The sequence below is a fragment of the Salvelinus alpinus genome, chromosome 1 (assembly GCF_045679555.1).
Source record: "Salvelinus alpinus chromosome 1, SLU_Salpinus.1, whole genome shotgun sequence".
NCBI classification, from domain to species: domain Eukaryota; kingdom Metazoa; phylum Chordata; class Actinopteri; order Salmoniformes; family Salmonidae; genus Salvelinus; species Salvelinus alpinus.
The window spans coordinates 43,117,675-43,124,810 of NC_092086.1; positions in this window are offsets into that span (position 1 = coordinate 43,117,675).

Consider the following 7,136-nt stretch of genomic DNA (forward strand, 5'->3'; position numbering starts at 1 on the left):
CATTCAGATTAGATATACTGTACACTAATAAGTGTGTGAGTAAATAAATACTAGATGTTGACCATTATTCAAAGCAGCAACAGGGCAATAAATATTAAAGACACAAAAGCCATTCTATAATAGGATCGGAGAAGGAAGTTTGGATGTGGGCAGGTGAATGTGCACTCTGGCCTTTTCTCAATTGGATTTGCTCAAATTCTGCATCCTCTCTCACCTCCTTTTTAAAAAGGTAAAAGGTAATCGAGAAGAGGCAGTGTAGAGAGGGGACGTGTAGAATGTATAGATAAAACGATTTGTAGTATATTGTTTTTAAACATGTACATGCTTTTCTCCTCAGACAAAACGAAAGCTGGTTCAAAGGGGGTGCGGCAGATTTCAAAACTCCTCTGCGAAGGACTCTGGTAGGATACACATGACTATCCTCGATGGAAGGTGGCTATCGAGGAGGGAAGGACACTCTTCCGTTCGCCTACTAACGAACTGACATCTACTCAACCACAACGGTTTCCGAATCACGGAGGAGAGAGGATGAAGGACAGACGTTTACCCAAATGAGAAAAGGCATATACATGCCATGTCCCTTAGTAGAGGACGTTTAGTTTATGTAAACTGAAGGAAAAGTCATCTGATGACCTGTGTACATGGGACACCTTCTGCATTAAATTAGACAACCTCCATAAAAAAAATTACAATTTGATATAGGCACACACAAGTAGACCTGTACCTGCATTTGTTCCAAGGAAGAGCTATGTTGTGCCCTCCATGGACTGGCCTCCTCCCCTATAGTGGGGCTGCTGGGCCTCTGTAAAGGATGAGATTGTAATTATTAGTGTAAATGTTTCTGGTGTTTTGTGGTGTAAAACTGAGTGGGTTGAGCATAACACATCAACCCTGTAACCCATAGAGAGACAGGCTACACATGTTTAACAATGTCATTTTTTTTGTGGAGTTTGCATTCAATTGTCACTCCATGTTGCACACAACAAGCTTCCATTCCCCCTGTCACAAGGGGATTTATGGCTGATTTAAGATGAAAGATGAAATCGTCAACCCTGTTACTTTATTTGGCACTTAACCTCTTGAGACAACTACTTTTTTATGAAGTTGAACATGTGCTCTTTATGACAGAATGTTAAAATTAGGTGAAATAAAACGTTTATTTTGACCGAGTTACAGTACACTTCTCAAAAGGCACTAAATTGGCGGAACGACTCACCTGCATGTGCAAAGAGGTGGACGAGTGTACTCGAGACAGTCTACCGCTGCTGCCATTTTGCCATTCTATGTGGTTTCTCTCTAGGTCCCCTGAGTCATCTAGCCACTCTCTGGAGGGATGCTTGGAGAGGGAGTGGCTGAAACATCAGACACTTGACTTTAGATACAACATATTAATACGTAAAAAATTGTCAGTGACACAATGCTGATGTCACAGCTGAAATACAGAGGGAGAAACCACTTACAGCATTACCTTGCGGACAACAATGGAAAACCCTAACCTTGCTGGTTTGAAGAGCTCCTGTCTTCCTGAGGGTTGGTTTGGAGTCTGTCCCACATGACCATGCTGCTCCTTTTGGAGGACAGGCTTGACCTTTGGTAGATCGGCCATCATGGCGTACTCCTCCCTACTCCTCTCCGTTGACTCCCCCGACAACTGGCCAGACTCCGAGGACTCCATGGAACTCTGGGACGAGGTATGCCTTTGCATCTGAGGGGAGGGACTTAGGTTGCGGTTGGTCAATCCTTTTGTGTTTGGGGAGGAGCTACGAGTCTCCAGACCCTGCCTACTACTGCTACTCCAAGTGGTTTCCCAGGTGACAGCAGAGGCCCTCTGAGAGGGGGCAGATGTTTTGTTCTCTCTGCCCTCCCTGGATGGGGAGGTGCTATGTAGGAAGTGGGTGGAGCCTCGCCAGGCGCCAGGGGAGGGGTTAGACTCAGGCCGAGCATCACCGTAAGTGTTTTTTCTCTGGTAAGAGAGGCTGGAGTCACCACCACTGGTGGTTTTCCTGAGGAGTGACTGACCTGGTGGGTCATTGCCTCTTTTGGATGGAGAGGAGTTGCGACTGTCACGGCTCCGACCGTTGAGGGCCCCACTCTTCTCAGATTTGTGCAGTAGTGATTGGCTGGGGGTGTCATGGCCCCTCCTTGAAGGGGAGGAGCTACGACTACCACGACTTTGACATCTGACAGAGCTGTTTGTCTCTGATTTACAAAGCAGTGATTGGCCAGGGGCATCATATCCCTTTCTCAAAGGGGATGAGCTTCGACTGTCTCGACTTTGACTATTCAGGTAGTTTTTGGATTCACTTTTGCGAAGTGATGACTGGCTCGGGGTATCATAGCCTCTCCTAGAGGGAGAGGAGGTAGGACGATCACGACTTTGACTTCTGACAGAGCTATTCGTCTCTGATTTACAAAGCAGTGATTGGCCAGGGGCATCATATCCCTTTCTCAAAGGGGAGGAGCTTCGACTGTCTCGACTCTGACTATTCAGGTAGCTGTTGGATTCACTTTTGCGCAGAGGTGACTGGCTCGGGGCATCATAGCCTTTCCTAGAGGGAGAGGAGCTTCCACTGTCACGACCTCGACCATTTCCATAGCCACGTGTCTCACTTTTGCATAGCAGGAATTGACAAGGAGTGTCAAAGCCACGTCTAGAAGGTGAAGAGCTACCACTTTCATAGGCATGAACATTTAAGTCATTCCTAGAAGCTGATTTCCGCAGAGATTGTCTTTCGGCATCATAACCCTCCCTAATGGGAGAGCCACACCGGCCGCCGTGTCGACTATGACCATTGAGAGAACTGTTTGTTTCAGATTTGCGAAGGAGGGACTGGCTGGTGGCATCGTAACTCCTCCTCGAGGGAGAAGAATTGCGACTTTCATGACCATGACCATTTATCAAGCTGTTCCCATCAGATTTGCGAAGCAGGGTTTGGTTGGAGGTGTCATAAGCCCTCCTCGAGGCAGATGAGCTTCTGCTGTCACGGCCATTTAAGGAGTTACTTGTTTCAGATTTACGGACCAGGGATTGTCTGGGGCTTTCGTAACCCCTCCTTGAAGGGGCGGAGCTTCGAGTGTCACGTCCACGACCATTTAAGGAGCTGACTGTCTCATTCTTGCGCAATGCACTTTTAAAATCTGAAACAGAGTTGACCTGTGATATGGAACCAACTGAACTGGCCATCGATATTACATTTTTATTCAAGCCTCTAATATCAACACCTCGTCCAAAAGAGCTCTGGGGGTGACCTCTAGAAGTCTGGTCCCACCCCTGAGACCAGCCCTCAGAGTCTAAGCCCCGTCTGTTGAGGGAGGTGGTACATTCACTTCGTTTGAATGGGGAGGTGTTTCGTAAGGGTGAAGAGGAGCGGGACAGAGAGGAGCTTTGTCTCGATGAATTTAACTTCCCAGACTCCTGATAGGAAGGAGAGTTTCTTCTACTGTATGAGCTGTTGAAACCCCTCCGGTTAGTGGAGGCCAGGGATTCTGCTATCTTAAAAGGGGTGGGGCTTGGGGAGCGAGGGCCCACCTGAGCCTCAACCTCGATGGTGAGATCAAATGCGTCAGGAGGTTCAGGGATTTCCAGAGGCAGGTCTGGGTTTAGTATCTCTGGGTTTAACCTCTCCGATGCCAGCCCCAGGTTAGGGTTCCTAAAGGGGATGGTAGCTTTGGGCTCAGGGCTCCGGTTGCTGTAGAGGGGGTGTCCCCTCTCTGAATGGCGGTAAACGGGAGGGGGGCTCTGATCCCTGAGAGAACGGGCTCCTCCCGCCCTCCCCAGAGAGAAGTAGCCACTTTCACGATTCCTTTCTTCTTTTAACCCTAAAAAATAAAAACACTCCATCACATGGTATACTAAACGCTGTTATTATTGATACATTCCAAGGAGTTCTAAGGACGTCCACAACACAGTTCTACAAGATACTTCCACACTACTATCAATAAGTCCCATCATGATATTGAACACAGGTACCTGACAACATCATCATGTAAATAACACCTATGAATGTAATAGGATACAGTTGAAGTCGGAAGTTTACATACACCTTAGCCAAATACATTTAAACTCAGTTTTTCATAATTCCTGACATTTAATCCTAGTAACAATTCCCTGTTTTAGGTCAGTTAGGATCACCACTTTATTTTAAGAATGTGAAATGTCAGAATAATAGTTGAGTGAATTATTCATTTCAGCTTTTATTTCTTTCATCACATTCCCAGTGGGTCAGCATTTTACATACACTCAATTAGTATTTGGTAGCATTGCCTTTAAATAGTTTAGCTTGGGTCAAACATTTCAGGTAGCCTTCCACAAGCTTCCCACAATGAGTTGGGTGAATTTTGGCCCATTTCTCCTGACAGAGGTGGTGTGACTGAGTCAGGTTTGTAGGCCTCCTTGCTCACACACACTTTTTCAGTTCTGCCCACAAACCTTCTATAGGATTGAGGTCAGGGCTTTGTGATGGCCACTCCAATACCTTGACTTTGTTGTCCTTCAGCCATTTTGCCACAACTTTGGAAGTATGCTTGGGGTCATTGTCCATTTGGAAGACCCATTGCGACCAAGCTTTAACTTCCTGACTGATGTCTTGAGATGTTGCTTCAATATATCCACATCATTTTCCGTCCTCATGATGCCATCTATTTTGTGAAGTGCACCAGTCCCTCCTGCAGCAAAGCACCCCCACATCATGATACTGCCACCCCCGTGCTTCACGGTTGGGATGGTGTTCTTCGGCTTGCAAGCCTCCCCCTTTTTCCTCCAAACATAACGATGGTCATTATGGCCAAACAATTCTATTTTTGTTTCATCAGACCAGAGGACATTTCTCCAAAAAGTACGATCTTTGTCCCCATGTGCAGTTGCAAACCGTAGCCTGGCTTTTTTATGGTGGTTTTAGAGCAGTGGCTTCTTCCTTGCTGAGCAGCCTTTCAGGTTATGTCGATATAGGACTCGTTTTACCAAGAAAGAACCAGATTTGTGGAGGTCTACAATATTTTTTCTGAGGTCTTGGCTGATTTCTTTTGATTTTCCCATGATGTCAAGCAAAGAGGCACCGAGTTAGAAGGTAGGCCTTGAAATACATCCACAGGTACACCTCCAATTGACTCAAATTATGTCAATTAGCCTATCAGAAGCTTCTAAAGCCATGACATTTTCTGGAATTTTCTAAGCTGTTTAAAGGCACAGTCAATTTAGTGTATGTAAACTTCTGACCCACTGGAATTGTGATACAGTGAATTATAAGTGAAATAATTTGTCTGTAAACAATTGTTGGAAAAATTACTTGTGTCATGCACAAAGTAGATGTCCTAACCGACTTGCCAAAACTATAGTTTGTTAACAAGAAATTTGTGGAGTGGTTGAAAAACGAGTTTTAATGATTCCAACCTAAGTGCATGTAAACTTCCGACTTCAACTGTACATGTGGTTAAGTGCAGTCCTCACCTGAGTGTCTGCCAATCCTGCCCCTGCTGTTGTCCTCCTCCATCCAGGCTTTGGGGTTGGTTCGGTGGGGTGGTGGGTCCAGGCGAGTCATGGTGAGGTGGGTTGAGCGGTGCCGGAGAGGCAGGTTGTCGTCCTCTGCACTGATGGAGCCACTGAGATCAGCGTAGACACTCTGGTCCCGACAGCTGGAGGAGGAGATAGTGTGAAGAGGAGATAGTGATATAATGGTGGAGAGGGAGAGAATGAGGGAGTGTGAAAGTATATATATTGTCCCTCTAGAATTGCAATATAAGGCTCATTGACTACTTGGCTTACAAAGCATGCTCAATGAGCTTCTTGTTTGACGTTCTTTGTACCTAGTTCGTAAATGACATTTCCCCCCTGCAAAATACCTAAATATAAAGCCCAATGAAATGCCAAGTCTCCAAAGATATCTCAACACAAGTGCATCGAGTACACAAACATTATTTTGTACTAAACATTTCTCCTTAGTGGAGCTTCTATCTCAGACACACACTAGAGCCAATAGATTCTGAAGAGAACCTGTCAGTGCTGTCGTTGTCTCCGTCACAGATGTAGAGGTCACAGTCAGGGCTCAGGATGCATAAGGAGCTCTCCTCGTAACCCAGCTGATCTCCGCTGACATCATAGTAGCTGCTTACCACTGACAGGCCATCAGAGTCCTCCTGATAGGTCAACGAGAACACACATCCCACTCACAAAATACAGCAAACAAAAATAGAACATCAGCCAATAGGGCTACAGATGACTTAATGTATTGAAGTGTAATACCATGTTAACTAGCACTTTCTCCAATTGTCAGTAATTCTGGTTAAACGAAATTCAATGTCCATTTTCACAAAAAACAAATAGCAGACACTGACAAATACTGTTTGTACTATAAGAGAAAAGCAAACACTGACAAGATAAGACAGTGAGTAGCCATAGAAACTAAACGTTTTGTTGGAACTAGCACAATTGAACTCACTAGGCCTACAATGCCTCATTCATTTACAGATACAAATTAACAATGAACACAGGTTTAACACAGTCATCATTATCAAACCTGAACGCAACACCTCCAAGTTTCTCTTTATAGATCCATTTCCATATGGGGAAGTTCATGAATAGTGTCTCCCCTCTGTCTCACTCCTCTGTTCCTCAAGACGTCCCTCTCATACTCACACGTTCTGTCTGTCGCTCGATTAGAGTTACACCGTTGTAACTCTACCTAGATTGTAGTTCTCCTCATTACTATTTCATAGCAGTTTTTTTCTTGACATATACAACCCTTCTGGGTTGTCTTAAAATACATATTCTCATCTTCAGTTTGACTTGAATTCATGGCAATATAAACAACAACTTTATAATATTATAGTACAAGGTAGGTATACAAAAGGTATTGCAATGTAACACAGCAATGAAAAGCAATGAGATAAGATCTGACTTCCACAAGATGTATATTTGCCTAATTTATGGCAATCAAAGGCAAAACAAGGAGAGTGCTATGCTACCAATAAACAGTCGTGGCCTCATAAATGAATGCGCCTTTGCAATGACATACTATGTGTAGATGTGGGCCGGCCGGTGCTTTCTGTAACCTGCCTTCATGTATAATGTTACCAGTGATTCCCAAAAGGGCAGTAAATGATCTCCCTTCATTCATTTGTAATGGGAGCATTCTCTTCAC